The 24811-nt window shown below is 38.3% G+C and overlaps 1 long non-coding RNA gene across 2 annotated transcripts; it reads left to right on the top strand.

Annotated features, from left to right (window-relative positions):
• The first annotated feature begins 2085 nt into the window (after window positions 1-2085).
• Window positions 2086-20899, top strand: LOC126215191 (uncharacterized). 2 transcript variants are annotated; one of them, XR_007542099.1, is made up of 6 exons: window positions 2092-2177; window positions 4255-4369; window positions 15743-15858; window positions 16040-16147; window positions 16283-16517; window positions 20281-20899. It is a non-coding gene; the product is annotated as an uncharacterized LOC126215191 (long non-coding RNA). The 2 variants fall into 2 exon arrangements; XR_007542098.1 differs by lacking the exon at window positions 4255-4369 and having other exon boundaries at window positions 2086-2177.
• Window positions 20900-24811: the final 3912 nt, after the last annotated feature.

Raw genomic sequence — 24811 nt, 5'->3', positions numbered from 1 at the left:
CCCTCGTTTAAGTCTTTCAATCGGACGGCACTTCGGTGACTTGCTTGTAATTAACGTATACCAGTTGTCCAACCGGGGAAGGGAATCGGCAGTTTAACGTGGAATCCGCACCACATGTTGTTTCTACCGACTCCTCATATAATTGAGAGGTGAAGGCTGGATTAAACGCAGAGTGAAAAATTTATTGGTTCAATTGGGATTCGATCGCGCGGTTATCGATTTGCAACCACGCACTGTGCCGGTAGACCACCAGGTCCAACAGTTACGAGATGGTAATCGAACTGTATTGGCGGAGTATTTCGTCATATTTTACGTCAAGTAAATATGCCGTGGTGAAGACAAAGTAAATTCACGTTAAGGGCATCAGTTCCGAACCCAGAAAAATGTGCAGCCAAGGCAGTACTGTAAGTGCAAATCGAACATTAATGCTCTAAGTAAAAATCAAACTCTTCCATCTTTCGTAACGAATTGCTATACATCTAGAAAACAAACCAAAATTGCGAAAACATTTCGTACAAGACTACAGACAAATTTTTATGAGTAAAAATAACCGGGTATGGTAATATACATGGGGTAGATTTACTACATATTAGCACTTTTAACATTTTCTCGTGCAACGTGGCTGCCAGACTTCGGTTCATTCAAAATATTAAGGACCTTGGTCATGTCCAAGGCTACAAATCGGCCAATTATTCAATAATCGATAACTAAAACTTGATTTGTGCAATATGCTACTGGCCGATTGCATCAACTTACAAGCTTCTACTGTGTTGCTTGTAGTGTTTCCGCATTCCGCAGCAAGCGACATATGTTAGCAGACGATAAATGTACACGTTTGGGAGAGAAAAGCGTCCAATGTGACGATCTGGCATTACGTCGATTCGTAAGCAAATGACGGTAACGGGAGGATTTCTTAGGTTTTTACTACATATGAACATTTTTCACATTTTCTCGTGCAACGTGGCTGCCAGACGTCGGTTCATGCAAAATCTTAAGGTCCTCGGTCGTGTCCAAGGCACCACAACCGGCCAATTACTCAATAATCGATAACTAAAACTTGATTGCATCAAATTAGAAGCTTCTACTGTGTTGCTTGTAGTGTCTCCGCATTCCGCAGCACGCGACGTAAGATAGCAGTCTCAAAAAATGACCTTTTTTCACTCTGCCGTCCACCGAGCCACCTCCATACCACTTTCAACAGAAAAGTTTAACGAGGAGAATAATTTACTTAAAACCATAGCAGTCAATAATGAATGTACGCCTAACATAGTGGACGATATCCTAAAAAAGAAAACTGCAACAACTACCACGCTCCACACCTCATGCACTGAAATTAACCCAAAAAAACCTTTTTCTATTCCTTTCATAGGACCCCTTTCCTATCGGATTCAGCGCATGCTTCGCAACAAATACAACTGCAATGTTACCTTCTCTACTAATAATCTAAAGAGAAATTTCATTCATAATTTCAAATCCATTCGCTCCCCTACAGAAAGTTCTGGCGTTTATAAGATCTGCGATACCTGCTCCTCGTGTTATATAGGACAAACCGGACGTGCTTTCACCATCAGATATAAAGAACATCTTTTGAGATAGAACGGCACCAGTCCCTAAAATTCATCCTTTGCCGATCATCTCTTAATTACTGGACACGTGCCTAAAGCCATAGGCGATAATATCCTGCATACCGAAAAGAAGGGGCGTAGGTTAGATGTCTTAGAGGAATTGGAGCTGCGAAATAAAAACTTTTTTTGACTGTATAAAGCCATTGCTTGATCTTTGATTCAGATTTCCTCATGCAGTTTACCGAAACGTTGTTTTCCTGTCACATCTTTGCTGTTTCCTTGTATGTCATTACTAACGTTTTTTAAGTTACAAAATGTATCTCTATTTAAAGCAGATAAATATATACACTTCATCCCGTTATTATTAATGCTTATGTTATGCCTGAATCAGCTGCATCAGAATTTCATGTGTCTAATTCTGAATGTACAGTGGCCTAGTTGTTTCTGCGGCTACTAGATGGCGCTCGTAGCAACACCGTGTTTACTTGCCCACACTTTCTAAAGTGGACACCACAGTCTTGTAACCCTTGTTCACAGTACGAGCAGCCCTTAGCGGCTCGCCGTCTCACAAGTGTTCATGACGTCGCCTTTCCGGCTTAGATCTTTAACATTGTAAGTACTGCATCTTTTCGAGTCAGTACAAACTTTAATTTTAGTAGTGTACTATATACCTAATGTTTTAGTACAATTAGTCTAATTCTGAAGACGACGCTCATGACTTAATATTGTGTCCGAGGGCTTATTTGTTACAATATACAAGATAAATGTACACGTTTGTGAGAGAAAAGCGACCAATGTGACGATCTGGCATTACATCATTATGAAAGCAAATGACGAAAAAGAGAGATTTTCTTAGCCTTTTACTACATATTAAAGCTTTTCGCAATTCGTCGTGTAATGTGGCTGCCAGACCTTCGTTCATGCAAAATCTGAAGGTCCTCGGTCAGCTGCAACGCACCAAAACCGGCCAATAATTAAAATATCGATAGCTAAAACTTGACTTCAACTACTTCTTACTAGCCGATTGCATCTACTAAGAAGCTTCTATTTTGTTGCATGTAGTGTCACCGCATACCTAAACACGCAACATAAGTTTGCAGACGATAAACGTTATCGTTTCAGAGAGAAAAGCGACCAATGTGACGATCTGGCAGTACGTCCTTACGACAGCAAATAACGAAAATGGGAGGTTTCCTCAGGTTTCTCTTAAATATTTGCTTTGGTTGAGTCATATCAAAGGGAGAAACACAACTCAATGAGTAACAAGCCCAAATATATGCAGCGAAACACGTAATGCGCCTCACGAGGTATGAATGAATACCATGCATTATATGGCAAACAGGAAGTGATACCGTAACAACCAATGTAGCCAACCAATGCAACAGGATATTCACTGCAGATCAACATCAATCACCCCCCATCTAGAGCAAACAGTCCCTGCAATATGCTGTTGTGGCTGAAAAAGTACTCATGGAACCTGTAACAATTACTTGTGTAGTTAATTATTTCAAAGTAAATGAAAAGACTCAAAGGCATCCAAAACTCGATAAACATACATAAAATTAAAGAGAGAAATCTAAGCAACGATTTTCCGCCAAAAAATAAAAATCAACATCTTATACCCACAACGTCTTTTGTACTCCCCAAAGATCACTTGTTGCAGATGCACTCCTATCTGAACTCTTGTGGGAATCAACGTGAAGCAGCAAGTAATGAGGGACCCATCTGTAGTGTGTGACAAGTCAGGAATTTGGGTTGGATGTGAAGTGTGCTCAGACAGCTGAAGCATTTAAGGTGATCACTCGGTAAGTGGGAAAACCAGGCCGAGTCTGTCTGGCACAGATTTTCACTTCCTGCCATTGAATTTATCAGTGCCAGATTAGAATTTAAATTTTGTCAAGAACCCATTATGTTGTTAACATACTTGCTGAGGTAAGTGTGACAGGACCACTATTTTTCTCTATATAGGCCTACATAAAGGGATAGGGTCAGCAGCAATCTGTGCCTGTTTACTGATGATGCTATGGTTTACAGGAAGGTGTTGCCATTAGGTGACTGTAGGAGGGTATGAGATTACTTGGACAGAATTTTTGGCTAATGTGATGAATGTCAGCTAGTTCTAGTTGTAGAAAAATGAGTTAATGCAGATGATTAGCAATAACAAATCCATAAAGTTTGAATACAGCACTATTAGTGTCCTGCTTGACAGTCAGGTCATTTAAATGTCTAGGGGAAAACTGTCATGAAATGGGACGAACGTGTTAAGATTGTAGTAGGGAAGGCAAGTGGTCGACTTTAGTTTGTTGGAATAATTTTAGGAAAATGTTGTTCATCTGTGACCCATTTTTTAGTAGTGATAGTGTTTGGAATCCCCACCAGTTAGGATTAAAGCTAGACATTGAGGCAATTCACTCTCTGGCTTCTAGGTTTGTTATTGGTAGGTTCAAATACACATGCAAGTATTACAGATGCGCTTTGGGAATTCAAATGGGATTCGCTGAAGGGAAGATGACATTGTTTCTGGAGAACACTATTGAGACAATTTCGAGAACCAGCATTTGAAGGTGATTGCAGAATGATTCTGCTGTATGGATACCTAGATTACCTTCTATTAATAGTAAGAGGAAAAATCATTGTTCTGTGTATGGAATAAATCTAAATATACATACATACATTCCTTCCATTTCAGCTGGCTGAAAATAAAATCATCTTCATGAACTTTTAAAAGATGAAAACTTCAATCATTCTTGGTGTACTGCATATGCTGTTCGGAGTTCTTCTGAGTCTTTGGAATCACTTGTGAGGTCCTGATTATGTGATTTACTTTAAGTGTCAGATAATGTTTTCCTCATGAACTTTTCTTAGTGTGTGATTTGAAAAATATTGATAGTAATAGTTACGAGATAATTGTGCCCATAGATTGTTACAAGCATTGATTTATGTGTGTCTTCATTGTGCCCAACATAGTTCACAATAGTGAGAATTACAACGTAATGTTTTCGTGTCTTTTTTTCACACACACACACACACACACACACACACACACACACACACACCTTAAATCTGGATAAAATCATGTTCAATTTTTGCCACAAGTTTTAAGCATTGTGGAATAAACTTAAACAAAAAGACTCTGCACATTTATTACAAAACATAAAAGAATTGTTTACCGGACTCTTGTGCTTCATATGATCATTCCTGATAGATCATTGACAAATGACCATTCCTCCTGGGACATCGTATATATGATAACTAAACACTAGAAACTCCATTTTGTAATAAGAACTATACAACAGATAGGATAGATTGCTACTCAACGTAAAGATGATCCATTGAGTTGCAGACAGGCACAACATAAAGACCAATGAAGAGACTGTTACACATGCAGCTGTCGGCGAAAGCCTTTTTCATCAAAGAAAATGCACACATTGACACAAGCAAGCACACTTTATGCACACTCAGCCGCCACCATCATTAGCTCGAACAGAACACACATTTATTGGTTCTGTGAGAATTTGGCATGTAGAATACAAAACATGACAATCTTGAATAATTGTTGAGCAGTTAGTATATGCCTGCACTGTAAATATATATGAGGTAACATGGAACATGAAAAAAATGCTGACAACTTGTTAATAGTGTGTTACACAGTATGGGAGCCTCAGTGCACTCAGTAGCTCCATAATACACACACATCTTTGTGTACATAAAATACATACAACCCTAAACAGATGAAAACATTAAGTACCATGAAAATTGATCAAAAAAGCAAGATTTGTATGTTGGCTATCAGCATGCATTGTCGTGAAGTCAAATACAAGGATGATATGTGCCTAGTAACACTGTTATTTAGTACCCATAACTGTTGTTGTTGTGGTCTTCAGTCCTGAGAATGGTTTGATGCAGCTCTCCATGCTACTCTATCCTGTGCAACCTTCATCCTTCTGAATCTGCTTAGTGTAATCATCTCTTGGTCTCCCTCTAAGATTTTTACCCTCCACGCTGCCCTCCAATACTAAATTGGTGATCCCTTGATGCCTCAGAACATGTCCTACCAACCGATCCCTTCTTCTGGTCAATTTGTGCCACGAACGTCTCTTCTCCCCAATCCTATTCAATACTTCCTCATTAGTTATGTGATCTACCCATCTAATCTTCAGCATTCTTCTGTAGCACCACTTTTCGAAAGCTTCTATTCTCTTCTTGTCCAAACTATTTATCGTCCATGTTTCACTTCCATACATGGCTACACTCCATACAAATACTTTCAGAAATGACTTTCTGACACTTAAATCTATACTCAATGTTAACAAATTTCTCTTCTTCAGAAACGTTCCTTGCCATTGCCAGTCTCCATTTTATATCCTCTCTGCTTCGACCATCATCAGTTATTTTGCTCCTCAAATAGCAAAACTCCTTTACTACTTTGTGTCTCATTTCCTAATCTAATTCCCTCAGCATCACTCGACTTAATTCGACTACACCCATAACTATGAGTATATAATGCACAAAACATTTGCATTAGGGCTCACAGCTGTTTCAATAATAATATACATACTGCTTACTGATGCAAAATTTATTGTGATACTTATTAGCTTATTGTTTGTTCAAACACGTGTAAAAGATGCAGTTACAATGTGTACTAATAAACTGGATATGTGATGCTATAGAATGGCACTGTGATTCTAGGGTTGGTAAACACTGAAGAGATTTTTCTGATGTAACTTGGAAAGAAAACTTCAAACCATAATTTAGACACTTTCATTTAAGGCAATCTGCATATCCACATTGCTCATTTGCACCTTCACTATTTAATGAGTTGCCACTCCCATGTACAATAAAACCTTACCCGTTTCAAGCAGCCATTATTAATACTATACCATGGCAGTGCAATGATTATTTTAGTGCCACATCAGATTAATAATTGCACATGGCTGTTGTATGAGCATTGAATGTTGTACATCGGCACATGATGCATTCAGTTAACAGATCATAATTGTTGGGGTCGGGTTAACGACCAGTGGTTTCATATTAACAACACTTACACACAAAATAAGTTCAGAACACAATGTTGATTGTAACACAGTACAGAAACACATTTAAAGAGAGCGAGTGGTACATTCTAATGATCAGCAGTTATCTGTATTTCCTATTCAGCCATGATTGTGACACAACTTTACTATATTAAAGGAAAAACCCTGCTAAGGTTTCAGTGTACAGACTATGTTGACTAAATATTTTCCTTAGATGCACTCAAACAAATGCTCCATACACCATTAGTCAAATATTACTGCAATTTCAGAGCAGTGGCTGTCTGATTCTAGCCAAGATCCCTACTCACATTTCTTTTCTTCATATGTGTGTTCTGAATAAAAAAGTGTTCGACTAACCTAGTCTTCACTTGCCCCCTTCCAACCCAATCCAGCCCTTGTGGAAGTCTTCAAACATATGTATAAAGTTTTACAATGTTGTTTTCCATTGCCCTTCTTCACACACTGCTAACACATACTCGTACATGCAAGAAAATAAGAAGAAAAATACACTGAACATTTAAACAACAAAAATGCTTAAAGAACAGCAGTTCAATTTTTACCACAGAATTAAAACTTACTTGCACAGCCAGTGTATTTCATGTTAAGATTTAATGATTGTGCTATGTACAATAGTTAAAGAAAAGTTTTTATTTACTTAACAAAAAGTGTTACTGTACTGGAAATATGAGGGGCATTCAATAAGTAATGCAACAAAATTTTTCCTGGAAGCAACTTTCTTATTTAAGATGCCAGTAACCATATTGTTTCCCATCCTCTTGGTTGTAAAAACATGTTTCTCTGTAAAACCATGTTTCTCAAAATAATCTATGGGCAATGCGATGGTCTTATACCAGTTTACTGGGAGCGCCTGCATCCCTGCGTGTACCACTCTGCTGGTTGACATCAGAGTGAATATCCTGTTGCACCAATAACTGCACCATCTTCCACATACTTCCTGTGGAGTGCAAGCCGCATTGAGCCAAACAGATGGAAGTTGGAATGTGTGAGACTGTCAGTAGGCTGTATAAGGAACAATAGTCCAATGCAGTTTCGTGAGCAGCTCCTCTTGGATATAGGCTTGTTTTAGGTCTTGGATTGTCATGGAGAAGGAGAATTTTGTTTGCATTTTTGTGGCGATGAACACCCTGAAGTCGTTTCTTCAATTTCCTGAGTGTAGCGCAATAAATGTCAGTTAATTATTGCACCGCAAGGGAGGACATGAAACAGAATAATCCCTTCAGAATTCCAGAACATTGTCGCCGTGACTTTAATGGCTGGGTGTACGGCTTTGATCTTTTTCCTCAGAGAAGTGGCGTGGGACGACTCTGTGGATTGCAGTTTTGTTTCCGGTTTAGTGACGAACCCATGTTTCATCGCCTGTGATGATGTTTGACGAAAAATTGTCATCAGCCTTGTAACACGCAAGCAGTTCTCCACAGATGGTCCTTCCTTGCTCTTTATGGTCTTCTGTTAGGTGGTGTGGAATCCAGTGGGCACACATCTTTGTGTAACCCATCTAGTGGATGACTGTGACATCACTATCAACAGATGTCCAGTTGAGCAGTGAAGTGTTTTGATTGTGAACAGTCACCCACCTCGACTGAGAGTGCAAGTTCCAAGATTGTAGGAGTCCTAGCTGTGTGCAGCTGCTGGCACGTGGGAGATTAGATAGGTTTGCTTAACCTTGTTGCGATGGTGACGAATGCCTGCCCAATGACTCACCATGCTTTTGTTCACTGGCAGGTCTCTGTAGACATCCTGCCAAAAGAAACGCAGTGACAGCTCCCTGCTCGGAATACTCCTCTGTTGCAGACACCATTTTGAAGACTACACACAGTACTGCCACCTATCAAATTTGATGAGCTATGGTGGCAGAAGTGGCAATATTCCACAATTTCCCACAACAAATTGCGCATATCTCGACCAAAATTTGTGGAGAAGGAAATGTTTGTTGCATTACATATTGAATTCCCCTCATATTTATGGCATTGAATGCTGTGTGGTGCATCGTAAATGAAACAAAAATACCAATTAATTGTTTCGTTAAGGAATAAACTTTTGAGGTTATCCATACTCAGTTATCTCAGCTCCTGGGTAAAAAAGTAGAATGTATAAAAATGGCACCAGTAAGACAGCCTTACAGAACAAATTGGTTTGCTTGTGGGGGAAAAGCAAAAATAGTTGACATCACACAAGATATACAGAATGTGGTCAGATGATACATTGATGCACTTCAATAAATGGATTAATTTGGGAAACATTCACAAGAAATATTTAAATAGAGGCTCAGTATTAGGTCAAATTGACCTAAAAATAAAATAAAATTGAAAAGATTGCGAGCAGTAGATATTGGGAAGTGTTTTGGAAGAGTGTTTCTGCTTTTAGAGCAGAAAGATAACATGACAGTGTTCTTTCTATAGCTTTTACTCATCAGGTACCTTCTTGCAGTGTGTGTGTGTGTGTGTTTGTGTGTGTGTGTGTGTGTGTGTGTGTGTGTGTGTGTGTGTGTGTGTGTTGGGGAGGGGAGGTGTTGATAGAAAAATTAAACAAAAACTTGTCAATATTAAAGTTCCATCATTTTGAATAAAATTGTTGAGCTTTTAACAGTTCTCTGCCATCATATTCAGCAATAAAATTACTTACTTGGGACTGGCACACTATCCTGCTTATATAGCAAGATCAGCAGAATCTAGAAAATTCCAGAGTGGGGGGCAAGATGACACTTTGTTTATAGATGGGTAACAGGAAGGAATGACTGACACTTACAGGGAGGCGGAACTGGCAGTTTCAAATGTGGTGTTGGTGTCCCTCAGCATGTGACACCATTTAGTTCTGCGACACTCTCCTGTGGTAGGTTTCAGACCATGCTGGCTTGCCCGTGTAAGAAGCAGAATACAGAACCAACCGTGACACTCATTTTATCCCTGAAGACAAGTGGTAGAGACACTATTAAAAGCTTGAGAGTTTTATCTGAAATGACATAGTCGTGTTCAGAAAAGACTTTTCTTTATGAATGTAGGAAGCCACCCTGTAAATGCTTGATAGGGTAACTAGTAGGTAACAACATATCCAGTTTAATGTAATGTATGTAATTAGGCAAAAGGGATCTGATAGTGTGACCTGAAGCCTTGTTAAGTAATCGCTGAAGTCTGGTAACTTGAAAATATACAGGAGATGATCTGGAATGGTTTTCAGTAGTATGGTAATATGAGGGCTCATCAGTTTGTCAGAAGGAACTGGTATGTCAGAACCACAAGAAAGGTTGTTTAAAGAACACAAACATTATCTTTAGAGTATCACTAAGTGTAGCTAATGGATCAGACAGTAGTAAAATTCAGAGCAGAAATGTATGTTGTTTACTTGTTGCTAGTGTGACTAAAATACCTATTTTCAGTGGGAGAGACTAAAGCAGTGCAAGGTGTATGATGTCTGCTCTCTTCTTCAAAATTTAGACTTTGTATGACCCAAGATAAGCCAAGAGAGGTGACAAAAAGTGCCCCCACGTGTTCCTATGGGTTCACATCAGCCAAATTTGGTGCCGAGACATGAATGTAAATTCACTATTGTGCTCCTAAAACGAATGTAGCACTGTTCTAGTCTTGTGACACCGTCAGTTATCCTGCTAGATGAGGCCATGAAGTGCGAAGACACGCTGGAGGTGCACAATAATGTTCTCAGCTGTCAGGGTGCCTTTGATTACTACCATAGTTGCCCTGTAAGTCCATGTGAATGTCCCCACTGAATGGTGTGCTCCGAAACACTTCAGCTTGCACCAGTCTTCTACTGTCATCAGTTCTGCCACAGATTGCACCTACCCTGATTTACAGATTGGGCAAGCCTCTGACCTACACATTCTGTGATGCAGCAGGGACATCCAACACCATGTTGTCTAATTGTTGTTTCACGGTCCGTCAACCACTTTCCATAAATGCTCACACAACACCAATGGCTACCCAGCTTCACCATTTCAGAGGTGCTCAATCAGAGTCGCTGGACCCTAATAATCTGCCCTTTCACAAAATTGCTTAGGTCAATGTATTTTGTCATTTGCAGCCTGTATTGTTGCTAGTTGTAGATCGACAATGATAGTTATGGAAGAGGGTCCTGTACTCAGCGTGCAGTGCTTGCAAAAGAGCAAAGAGAGTGCAGAGATTTTCTTCAAAATAGAAGCTTCAGAATAGAAGCTTCAAATTTGAAGATGTCTTTACAATGGGATGTTAAGGACTGGTCATCTTAAATTTTTGGCAGACTTGTAAGATTTGAAGGTCAGTGCCAGGACAGGAGTTTCGTAAAGCAATAAGACATATAAAAAAAAATTTAAATGTCCTATTAAAATTAGATGATTTCTGGGCACTAACAAGTATAAAGCAAGTATAATTTAGGTGCAAAATCATTGAAATATTGGTTCAGATCTCGGCATCCTGTTTTTTAAATATCATATTTATTGAAAATAGGAAATGGAAATTAACAAATATTGAATCATACGAAGTTTAAAACTTTGCTTCTGCCTTTTTTCCCCCCAATATTTGATGCTTTAATGAAACAAATTGGCTACACATGACCTAACAGGTGATAGTCAGAGGGAGCAATGTCTGGAGAATACGGCGGGTGGGTAGGACTTCCCATTTTAACATTTCCAAGTTTTTGACCTCCTTTGAAACGAGGGGTGAAGCGTTGTCGTGCTGCAAAATCACTTTATCGTCCCTCTCCATGTATTGCGGCAGTTTGTCTTGTAATGCTCTGCTCAGACACATTAATTGCATTCGATAATGAGCACCTGTGATGGTTTCACTTGGTTTTAACACCTCATACTACACAACGCTGAGCTGGTCCCAACAAATGCAGAGTGTGATTTTGGAGTTGCGAATATTCGGTTTGGCCATCTACATGGAAACCGGGATATTCCCATGATTTTTTGCATTTAGGGTTATCGTAATGAACCCATTTTTTGTACCCGGTCACAATGCAATGCAGAAATCCCTTCAGTTTTTGTCTCTGAAGCGACTGCTCACAAACACACAAATGCCGTTCAACGTCTCTTGGTTTCAGCTCACGCAGGACCCAAGTTCCTTCTTTCTGAATGATGCCCATAGCCTTGAGATGTTTTGAAATGGCTTTCTGTGTCACCCCCCCCCTCCCCCACTAAACATGCCAATTCTTCTTGAGTTTGACGCTAGTCTTCACTGGGCAATGTCTCCAATTCTGCATCTTCGAAAACAGTCTCTCTCCCACCCCTATGCCGATCTACGACGATAAAATCACCGTTCTTGAGGTGTTGAAAGCACTCAGGACACGTTCTTTCACTCATAGCGTCCTTACCATATGTACTTGAGAGCATTCGATGAGGCTCAGCTTGTGTTTCCTTCATATTGAAGCACAATCATAACACCACCTGAAAATGACGAGAATTAGGCTCGTAAACTGACATCTTCAATCAAGAACAACTTTATGATGCAGACAAAAATCGACTAATGTTTGAATGAGGCTTTGTTGACTGAGGTCCAAGCTAACTGCCTGACGTCTGCAATCTGTTTCTTTCGTCCGCTACTTACCATTGCCGCCACCTAATGGCAAACTTTTTATATTTAATTAGTGTTAGTGTGAAAATGACACATGCAAAATACTTTTTGTTAAATGATAAAAAAATTATATACTCCATGACCATAAACCACCAAGATACAGGGTGAACTCCAAAAGTAGTTTCTTTACTTAAACGTCCACACTATATATATGTCTCTATGCACTGGCAGAGAACAACTATGGGCAGGTAGATGTGACACCCTTCAAAGGTGGGTAAACTTTCTGCGTTTCTACCGTCTGGAAGTACTTTAGATTGATCAGCCAAGATGACTAAAGAAGCTAAGATCGGGTGTTTGTAAATCCAGGGACAATCTTGTCAAATGGAAATTTTCCAGTGGAATAGCTCTGTAAAATGTGGAGGACGACAAAGAATGGATCACCTGTGCCACTGCTTATGCTGCCCTGAGTTGTGCAGTCGTGTAGTTATGGATAGCTGATGAAGACTGAAGGCAGTGCAGTTGCTGTGGCCCAGTTCTGGGCCAAGATCATGTAGTTGATTATGTAAACCATGTAAATTGTGGTTTTAGTGGTATCACATAATATGGTAGAATTTTGTATGGCTTCTGGCTTGAGTAAATAAATAAACCTCTAGATTCAAATAATGTTTTGTTTTTTTCCAACTGATGTTTCACATTTGTGTAACAAAATTTAATTTGTGACTACTTGGATTTTCATGCAGATAGTAATTAAAAATAAATAGATAAATTTTTATTAACAAATTTGAGTCCATATTATTTGGTAACTATCATTTCTGTTAGTTAATTAATGAGAAATTCAGAAAAGTAAGAATGAATGTTATACTTACAGTGAGATTCAAAAAATCATCATGATTATAGTCTGCTTACGCTATGCACGTAGCTGCCAACAAATTTGTGAATAAAACATAAATGTCTCGTATTTAAGAATGCTTGGAAAGCATCTAGTCTTCAAATGAGATTTTTTAAAAATTGTCTTGTACCCCTTAAGGAAATGGATGGAGTTTCAGATCTCATTTGGCTGTCTTGCTGTAGGTATGCATTGATGATTTCTTCAAGGCAACAGCAAATATTTGTAAGACTTGACACAGAACTGACTGTTGTTAATAAACAGGGGGCTGCTCATCATAAAAAAAGCTGGAAACCGTGATTTTGATGCACCAATCGATTGTTAGTACATGTCTGCAAGTGTCTCTCCCTCATGCTGTGTTGAGTACTTGCGTGTGTCATTATGTTTAAGTAAGACGAGCACATGTGTTTACTGACTAGATGAGTACAACACACACAAACAAACAAAAAAGTTCATGGAAAACATGCGCAGGACTGTTAGTGAAAGAGATTGTCTGGAAGTATTTTGGTAAAATCTCCAGCAAAGTGTACAATGCAAAACTTAGTGGCAAAATGGTACCAAACAGGTACTGTAGTGCATAAAAACTGTAATCCCACATCAGTCTTACTATGATTATTTTCTGTGCCAGATTTATTTTGGCCAGACTGTAGATCTCATTGTGTATGGGTTGTTGAACCCTAACCTCTCTCCTTTCCATATCTCTGATCATCCTTAGTTGTTCCTAGACACAAGTGATCTTCGCAAGTTGCGATTGGTATCATGGAAGTAACTGTTAACTTGCTCATTGCAGGATTAAGAGAATGAAGCTGTGATGTGTAGGTTTTCTTGATGCATCAAAATTGATACATCCCATGTTACCCAATCATATTTTACAGCTTGTATGTATTTATAATTCACTAGAATTCTCTTACTAATTTCTTCAGTTCCATATGTCATAGAAAATATATATGTGACAGGGTGCTCAGTAAGAGAGTTAATTAAATATAAACCACAATTTTCTTAAGTTTATTTAAGCTTTAGAAAAATTCACACACAAAATTACTTTTCTGTGAGGTCAACTGACTTGGAAACACATTTTCCCCTATGGTTAGACAGTGTCTTGATCTGTTTCTGTAAAATGAATGTGGCTGTTTCAGTAGCCAGTTGTCCATGAAGGCTTTGACAGCACCATTATTGTCAAATGTGTGCAGACTGCTTTTTTTAGTGGTCCAAACAAATGAAACATGTGGGGTGTTAAGTCCAGACTGTAGAGAGCATGTTCTACTGTGGTCCACAACAGTTTGATTTTTTTTGTTGAGTTTGGGCAGCTGTGTTCGGTCAAGCATTGTCATGATGTTTTGTTTGGTCCAGTAGCAATTTGAGCAACTGTTACTCAGTGGTTGACTTCAGTAAGCTGGCTAACAGTGTGGATGTTATGTCATGTTAGTCCTTGTGCGAAGTTGGTGAGCTGCCTTCTCAATTGCTTCTTGTCCTGATAAAAATATTTGTGCCATGCATACTCTTGAGTCTTTCTCAGGGTGTTGTCTCTGAAATGTGCTGCAAGTCTTTCCAAAAAGTTGAACAGTTTTACAACCTTTATTGTGACAAACTTTATTATAATGTGTTGTGCAACAGAGGACACTACCTTTCGCTCTGACATTACTGTTTCTTCAGTCAATCTAACTGTGGAGAACAGCCATTGGAAATCAAAGCAACAACGAGGAGAGATCGCACCACTCTCCGTTTACAAAAAGGCACACAAAACAAAAATTCCGATATATATTTGATCCAACCTTGCACTTACTTCCTGATGGTGAAATTCTGAGTATCACTGATAGAAGCACTTGAAGAAGAAGAAGAAGAAGAAGAAGAAGAAGAAGAAGATATCACACACTCCCAGAACTTCTGTATTCTTTCTTTAGGAGGGCAGTTAGATAGGGTGGACAAAGTTGAAGTGAGGGCAGTGTCTGAGGCCAGGTTGTGAACGACCTAGCTGTTGAGAAAAAAATGAAACAAAGGTTAGCGAGAAAGCAGGTAAGAGTGAGTAGTAGTGTTGGATTTTCACACTACCTTTGACTTCCTACTTTCTCCAACATCTTTCATATCTGCCTCCTATCACGCTTAAAATAGGTGGGTCTGAGCAAGCTGCCACTCCTTTCCGCCTTCCCAAACTAGTGCCACTTCCATCTCTAATGAAGGAATTCATATGTTCCCCACACTTGTAATAGTTTTCTATTCTTTTAAGTTTATCTATCAGCAGTACTTTGTATTTTGTCAGCTGAAACTATGTTTTGGTGATTTTCTGAATTGAATTTTCCTTTTGGTACATAGTGTACATGTGTTAATTTTGATGTTAGTTTTCATCAGAGTCCATTTGAGTAATTCACATATCACTCTCATATTTTACAATAGAGTATTGACTCCATGTTTATTAAACAGTTGATGATAAGGCAAATTTATTTACATGGCTCCATTTCTGTTCTCCAGGTATTTCAAAAATTCCATTAACATCATATGTGAGTTCGTCCCACAGATAACTTTTTGATCTTCTTGTTCCTCTACATGTGTATCTTGATGTTTGTCAAATGGGTGAATTATGGACTGACATTTGGTAAGTGATAATTAAATTTTGGACATTTCGAAATTCTACTATAGTAGACAGCATTTGTGATTACAGTGGAGGTTTTGTTAAAGTCGTCTTAGAATAAATTTATAGCTTGTGATTTGATAGATGATTAAACACAACCTTTCCTTTTTCAGGTTTCACAGCAGGCCCTGCGTGTGCTCCATCAATGTTAATCACTTTCATCAATATGGTATTGTTCAAAGGTAGTGTTCCTCCCAAAGGTTGTGATGAGTTCATGTATAGTGGACAGGTGAACAAGAGTGGAAAAAAGTTTCATTGAATTTGTTTGGTTTCACTCTACATTATCTTCAGTCTTACCTCAAATAGAATTAATCTGTGTTTTCAAACAAGCCCTGGAAATTAATTTCACCAGTTTCGCATTTTTCCGTTACTTTTAGTATATGCAATTTCTTCTTTCTTCTGTATTGCAGAAAGGCTTGCAGAGGTTCTTTGTTGTTCTTGCTCTACTGTGTGTTGCTTGGATGCTTCTTGCAAAACCCATTGTTTTGATAATGAGGCACTGCAAAGTCCACCAAACGGTAAGTAATAATCTATACCCCCTGCAATGTTTTGAGGCGTTTGACACATTGGAGGGTAAATATCTCTCAGGAGGTGATACTGTGTTGAGTCAGTTTGCTCTTTCATTTAACACACAATCTTCTGACTTTCCCCAGCTTTCAAGCCATCTCGTACCTGCAGAGAACGGCATGGATGCGGAGGTGGGATCGATGTCAGGGACAGCACACAAGGACAGTGCAGATGGGGCTCCCGCACCACGGAGCAGTGAAGACCACAACCTTGGAGAAATCTTCATCCATCAGGGCATCCACACGATAGAGTACGTGCTAGGCTCTGTCTCTCACACTGCCTCTTATCTGTGACTTTGGGCACTGTCACTGGCGCACGTCCGTAAGTTGCTATCTTTTACTTTTTTTCAAATAATTTATTTCACTATGGCAATATATTTTAAATATAGAGTAGGAGAAATTATATTTTATAGAGGTGCCACTGAAAGTAATAAACTTTGGTGGCACTTAGTCTAATTAGAGGTCCTTCACTTCACATTGTCACCTATGAGATGAGATGCATAATGCCTTCCCCATTGAAGTGCATATTGGTGAGGGAGCACCTTGCTTATTTCACCAGATGATATCATTAACTTGGCATTTTTGTAACTTAAGAGGGGACTGAAAGTCAGTGTTGGGATGTAAATTCCTTAAGCAGAACAATACATCACTTCAGAGTTGTGTGTTTTGGAGTTCTACATGTTGAGCTTTTCCACAAAGCCACCAAGCTAAGCACAGACTCACTGGATGGGAAACAATTTTTCCTTACTTTCTAAAAATTCCATATTTATTATAGAATAGAAGTTTATTGTCTCTTAACCTGCAGTTTCAAGCTATTGACTTAATGTACAGGAGATTTGTCAAAACACAAAAACTGGTTTATACTTTTCCTTGTAATATCAGTAATATATGGTACTGAATAATTAATTAAGCAATTAATTTTTAAAAGTTTGTTACTTTTGAAGAAAAATTATTAAGTCCTAAGTACTTACCAAATTTTTAGATTGTCATTTATGAATTCTTCTAATGAATAGCAACATTTTGCACTAGTTTCTCATATTAGGTTTTTCAGTGTTTTAAATTTATGCTGAGCAATTCTCATCCTTTAACTTTGTTATAAATTTTCATGGAGTTTGAGCACACAGTTTTAAATGATCGGTGGGCACAAAATTATTTTGATTTCTGGTGTTGCAATCATGTTGAAAATGATTTGCTACAAATATATCAGGGGTACTGTGTACAAAGATAATCAGCTCATATGTACAGTGAGGGAACACTTAATATGCTAAGAATTGTTAGGAGTGGTTGGCATGATTTTCTTCGCTCTACATTGTTCGTATTTGTAATTATGGTTTTCTGAAGTTTTAGTATTAGACACACATTGTTTGAGTTAACACAAAATAAAATTCCATACCTTCCTACCAACCCAAAGTAGCTGTGATATACTACTTTTCTTGGGACCCATACTGGTATCATTTTACAATATCTTCATTGCAAATGCTAGGCCATTTAATTTATTTGCAAGATACTGTATATGTGATCCCCATGATAGATTTTTATCTAGTTGCATTCCTAGGAATCTCACATAGTTAGCTTCCTGCAAATCCTGGTTTCTGTGACTGTCCTAGATATAATTTTGCTTGTTTTGTATTAAACTCCATTAACTCATTCTTTTCCATGTTTAATTTTAACAAAATTAAATCAAAAAAGGTATCTAATTTTGTTAAAGTATTTAATACAGATTGTGGAATTTGGTCAGTACCGTTACTTTCAATTTAATTTCAAATTTAATAGAAATGTTAATTGGCAAATATTGAAGCATTATTTTAATAAATCAAATATGAAATAAAAATGAAATACTTCATTTTAAGGTCCTGTGCCTCTGTTGGCAGAAATGTGTCTAGCTCCAATTACAGCCCCGTGTTCAGAGTTTAATTCTTGTCATGCAGCTGTAATCACATTGGACATGTTTCTAACAAGAATCACCCGAGTACAAATGATGGCCCCACCAATGCACTGGCCTTTTGCACCTCCTGTATGTGGTACTGCTGCCGTCTGTATATGTGCACACCATTGCCCCGTGACTTCTGTCGTCTCAGTGTATACAGCAAGTGTAATCTGCTGATGCATTGAGAGGGGTGCCATTTGTCTTTGGTTGATCTGAAGCACTCACTAATTTTATTTCGGTGAGTATCTACACTATCTCGATGCTGTGCTTTCAAAGAATGTGGCGGATTTCGTCCGTCACCCTGGGGATATACATTAGAAATGCTGTGACTGGAATTTCTCCTTTGAAGGTCTCATTTTGCCAGTTATTGTGGTTTACCACATTAATCCTTCATGGAACATCCATTGTGTTTCAAAAATTGTCTTGCAGTTGAGCTGATGTGGCCTTTTTCACTTGTTAAAAGTATGGTGATCATATGATGATTCTAGAGGTTACGTAAATACCAAGCTATAACAGTAGGTTTGCAATATGTGATATAACACATAGTACAGTACGTTACTGTAAATGTTGAGTTATCTGAAAAATCAGTTACCTGAATGCTAAATTTTAATGTTTTATTTATTGAGGAAAGGTGTTTGATTGGGTTGACTAACGTATTCCCTTGAACACCTTGGAAGATGTAGTTGCAGACTGGAAGGACAAAAGAGCGATAAAGGGGCTGTATAAAAGCAAGAACAAGCACAGAAAATTGTCAGTGAGGAAACATATGAGAGGTGGTAGACAAGGATATTGCTGGAACAACCTGACTGATTAAAACCACGGAACTATGCTTGTTGTGGGAAAGTCCTTTGTTATTGAGATATCGGAGCATGACTCATGCCAGCTCTCACAGCCTTACATGTAAATTTTCAGAAGTTCATGTCGGGAGTGTAGTATTATAAAGCAATGAATTGCGGACAGTCAGAAAGAAAGAGATAGGAATAATCCTGTGGTGGTTTTGAAATATGGTAGTGGAAAAAATACATAAAGTGAAATGGAGTGACAATGATGGATGAAGTGCTTCTAGGAATAGAAGAGGAAAGAAAAGGTATGGAATGATATAAGGAAAATATCTCGGCTAGAATGTATATATTGTAGAAAAATTAAATGCAATAAAGTCATGAAAAGAAATACAGTAAGTAAGGGAGGGGGAGAACAATGACAATCTGGATTGCTGGATGACGTGAAAAATGGATGCAGTTAGCAGGTCAGGGAAAAGGCAGAGGCAAGAGGAAAACATCCATTTGGTACCTGTCATGATAACATTAGAGGTGTTCCAGCCAGGACGATCATGATTGTATAAGCTATAGCATTGTTATTAGGTCATCTTGCAGTGTTACTCATCTCCCAGAATTTTCTTTGATTTCTTTCATAGAGTGACATGAAAATTTAGTAATGGTGCAGATAAATAATGCCACGGACACAGCTCAGGTTCTCAGCAAAGAATTACTTGCACAGCAGCATTTGAGGAGATAGTGTCAGTTTTCTAGGGAACAGATTTATTAATAAGAACCCACCAGCTTTGAATAACACGTTGTGGAATTTGTTGATGCAGCAGTTACACACTGTCAAGAAACTTGTTCAAGTAATGCAGTTAGGTGATTTTGAACTCGGAGTTCTGTCCTGTCGGAATATTGTCTAATACAAGACTGTGATATGTGTATCAAGAAAGGAAGACGTCATTTTGAACTACTGAGAGCTCAGCTTGCTGCAGTTAGGTGTTTTCGCAGTTAAGAATTAAATATTCATTTCTGACAGTTTTTTATATTTTAGGTAGTTTTGATACAGAGGCCCAAGTCACCCCATATAAATCACATAAGACACATGCTTACTGAACCACAAATGATAGTACTGTACTGTGAGAGCAAAAACTGTAGTATGAAAACTTAGGCATGATTGTAATTGGAAGTGTTGTGCTTTGTTCAGTATTATCTATCATATTTAATAATTTCATAAAATCTGTACAACATGGGATGAATAGTATAAACAGTTCATTGTACCTTTTTTTTTATTTGTTAGAGAGATTCTGTGCATTGTTCTCAGTAAGTTCTTGCCCTTTGTCTTCAGGTATTTTATGTCCAGTAGATTGCTTACTCCATGTGTTGAAATGGTTTTCCAGAGGTGTCTGAGGTGCTGTGGAGTATGGTGATGAAGAATGGACTGGTAGTGGAGGGCTGGACTGGAGGCTTTGCCCTACGGCTGGTATTTGCCTTCTGGGCAGTGCTTACCGTGGGCATCTTGGTGCTTATGGAGGGACTATCTGCATTCCTCCACACATTGCGGCTTCACTGATGAGTGCCCTGTCAATAGAGTAAATGTTCTACAAACGTTTAGTTAGTAGCCATGGCTATACAGCACAAGCGTAAATTGGTCATAAGCAGTTGTAAAGTGTCAGCATGAGTATTGAATTTTTGAAACAATTGCCCATTATTAAATTAGTTGAAATGTACAGTGAACAGCAGAAAGAGTAAAGGTGCCCCATCACTGTGTAATAGGGGCATTCAGCGGTAGATGAGCACTTAAAAGGAGAGATCCTCGGTGGTGAGATAGACTTTTTGTGAAACCATCTGTATGATGATGTAGGTTATGATACCAGGTATTGCACTTGCAGTCATTCACCTCGGTGGGACCCAGTCTGAGAGTAATCAATGGAAAAAGAAATCAGAATTTTATGTGACACTCAATAGAATTAAAGTATAATAGTATAATATTAGCTGGTTACATGGCGTAACGACTAGGGTAAGGTTTATAACGATATGTTTACGTAATGTGTATACATAAACATAGTTATAAATGTCCCCGTTCGTAGTCTCTAATTATAACAATATGTTACTTTTGTGCTGTAACATATAGCTATAATCAGCGGTGGAAACATATTTGCGAACGCCGACCGTGTGCGGCTGTTTCTTGTTGGATCGTCTGATCAGTCGGAAGTTGCATTGCAGAGGAGAGTAAATGCCTATTCAAAATATAATTATTTTTGGATAGCTCAACATAAATTTCCTAAGGGACCGTAGTTTATCATGCATTTACCAGTAGAATATGGTGCGGAGAAAATATTTCGCCGCATGCAACTTCCGTCCGAACTCGACGAAAGAATTCGTGACTGTGAACTCTCTATTTGGCAGAAACATATAGAAAATTAAATAATTTCATGAAGAAGTGAGACATAGATTGTATAGTAAATGAATAGTCCATACACCAGTTCCATTTAACTCTGAATTTATGGCAAGTAATAGACAAACATACACTGCAATGACGGATTTAACATGGATGCCGTTTTGACTGGCACTTCTCTTAATGAAAACAATTCCTTTGACGTTTTCACATACACGTCGCACAATAAATCTGCTGCTAGGCACTTTTAGTATTACACATTTACTTTACACTAGAACAATATTAATTTTGACAATAATAATACGGCGGCAAGACATGCGCGACCGACACAAGTTACAGGAGACAAGAGAAGAATGAGTAACTGTTCATCGAGAATATCTCGTACCTCTAAACAAAATGTGTAAAAATGTTCTTCTGTCCGTTTTTCGCACCGCGGTTTTCAAAGTCAATAACTCACAGTATCTCTGACGGCGCTTCGACAATAAACAAGTTACATCACAGGTCGTTCACCTTTTACATTTTCGCAACATTATTTGCTAACTGTAGCTGTTGCCGAGCGACTGCTCGATTAATGAATGATTTAAAATGATAAGGCAATCACATAATGTTACATTGCCTTCCATGGGTATCTTGGAAATCAAGGAGATTACCAAGATTCACATGTCGCCGTTAACATTATGGGATTGAGTACTTTACAGATTTACATTGATCAAACACAGTATTCCTGTCATTTGATTATTAGGATTACACAAATATGGTGATCTCTCATTCATAGACAAAGTCAGTTCTTAAGGTAAAGATACACAAAAAATTTAAAAACTAAGAGAGTAAATCTACGAAGTTTACAATGGACATTATACATTATACTCATTACAGTCCTTTTTTTTTACACAGTTCATACCGACCATCTTTGTGGCCTCAAGTTATTGTCCAGAGCTCATAGGCTCTTTGCTCCTGAAAGAAAACACATAGGATTCATCTTTTTATACACACATAGTTCTCACACATGGAATTTCTCACACGTGTCCATTTTTATACACATATACTTCTCACACATGGAATTTCTCACACGTGTCCATTTTCCATTGCTCACTAGTTGTTATAATTTTTACGCTTTCATTGTTTGTGTATTGACAGGAAAGTTAAAATTTGATTCTTCTCCAGGTGAAGCTTATGCCTTGAGAAGTTGGATCGCTACTTTGCGGTCTCCGAGTAGAAAACTTTTCATCAGCTCTGGCGGGCGAGTCTCACTCGCACGTTACGTACACACGTTACATGTAACAAAAAATATAAATACCCATTAGTCTAAGAACTAAGCTTAAATATAATTTTAGGACTTGGGATTCATAGGAATTTGACTTTGTCACTATTCGCTTGTGGTTTGGCTGTTCGCATTTCATCCACGGGATATAACATTAGCATAGTATGTGATATGTTGTAAACTCATATAAGAGTCTTTTATTTTGGGAGCGGCTTTCATGGAAAGTCCGTTTCGTCGAACTGCAGCGGGAGTGCTGTGCAAGTACATCACTTTAAATTTAACGCGTTTGTTGCGTCGATGGACGTTGACACAGGCTGATTGTTAGAGCTGAATCGTAACTCGAGGCGCTCACTAGCCTCCACGCGGTACTTCAGCTTTTCCGCGCACGGTTCAGTGAACACGTTGCGTCGATGGTGTTGTGGTTTGCTGAGCTGGTGCGGAGACTTCATTGAAACCATCCCTGTCTCCACATTTTCCAGCCGATTTTGAAGATTTTAAGGTAGGCTAGCGCTCGCACTTTGCAAAGCAGCTAACACACTTGGTTTCCGATGCACTGCACGTAATCACATCACCGCCTTCGGTTACACAACCGGACTATCATTGTCCGTCGGCCTATCTGCACGTTTAACACTTTTTATCTTCATCGTGTCTGTGGCAGACTTCCACACCATTTTAAGCCTTCACTTATACACTACTATGTACACAATTTTTTACAGTTTATAATCAAATAGTTTGTCTCACTTTGAAGCTTGCTAATTGAGAGCTTCGTTTATCATGTCCATTTCAATTTCTGTTACTTTGTTGGTAACTATCTTTAACATTTCGCTTTACATTGTTCATCATCTTTCTCTAAGACTAATTATGCTTTTAGTTCAGTCACAATACATTAGTTTCTCCGTTCTGTTAGCAATTATTATTATTTTAATTCATTTCAATCGTTCTTTCTATTTATTAGATTCATTAAAGTTATCACTGTCATTTCAACAAAAATTCTCTTTTTACTAGATGTGAGGATCAATCAGTCACATTTGATCGCCCTCTCACATGAGAACAGAACACCATTCAAGAAAATATTCAAATTCCTTATCGCGATCTCGGTTTGCGTCTCGGATTGACTTTAAAAGGAAAAATAAAGACATTTCAAAACTAGCTTTTCCCGATTTCGTTCACGCGTTTCCTTTTGAAAATCGTATGCCAAACCAGCCTTCCACGTCAACCGCATTTCTCAATCTGTGACGTCAAGTCTACGGGACGGGTTTAGGCGGGTTAGGATATTTACACAAATTCAGAAGAAAGACATAGATATAATAGTACATAGAAGAAGAAATCTAGCAAACAACTCCTTGTTCCTTATGACTTAGAAATTAATTTTCCTTTGCGCCGTACGTCTGCGTACGCGCTCCAATTACAAACTAGCTACTTTGTTTTGCCGGCGGTTTCATCGTCATTTTATTCTCGCCTTGACGCCTGCTTGCGCTACATTGCATTGACCTCTATATATGACCTTAAGTCATCATTGCTTTGTCCTTGCCACTTACGCTCTTATACTTGGTATTTATTTCACTTATGGCTTTGAATGTATCTGTCCTGCGTATTGCAATTACAATTAATGCTACTTTATCTACCTGAAGGATAGCGCTTTCGTGGTCATGTTGGTACTTACAAGTAACTCACATGCTTCGTAAACACTACGTTATTTTAATGCAGAGATGAACCTATTCCAGATTTCTATGTACATTGGAACTTAATCTAGACATAGCTGACTTAGAAACTAGTTACTTGTTTTCCTTTTTAGTGGGATCAGGAACCAATAATTGTCAAGCGACCCTTGTCCTTGACGGAAATAAATTTCGTTTCTGGATCATTGCTCCTTGAACTTAAAAAAAAATGCTTACATACTATGTTTTATTTTCACTTCTTTAGCATTTCATATCGCAGAAGCCGGCTTGTTAGGCACATCCTTCGCTTTATATTTCATTTTTCTCTCTTAAATATTATCTCCTTAAAACTAAATCTTAAAACTAGAGTTCTTGGAGTTGATCACTTTCTTTGTTAAACAAGAACCTTTTTTTTAATTATTTATCAGCTTGTCTGTACTTACATTATGGCTCAAGATAACATATTTTAAATTCTCTGCTGTATAGCAAGATAGACTCACTGACGCGTAATTTATTCTAAGTACGCATTTTTTCTTTTTTTTTTTTACGAAGTCAGATCAGTTGATCACTTAGTCACTAGCGGCTAACCTTCTCTTGCCATTATAAAGCTTTCC

The sequence above is a fragment of the Schistocerca nitens genome, chromosome 12, assembly GCF_023898315.1.
Source record: "Schistocerca nitens isolate TAMUIC-IGC-003100 chromosome 12, iqSchNite1.1, whole genome shotgun sequence".
Classification (NCBI taxonomy): Eukaryota; Metazoa; Arthropoda; class Insecta; order Orthoptera; family Acrididae; genus Schistocerca; species Schistocerca nitens.
Note: the sequence above shows the minus strand (reverse complement) of the source record. Positions and strands in the feature narration are given on the sequence as shown.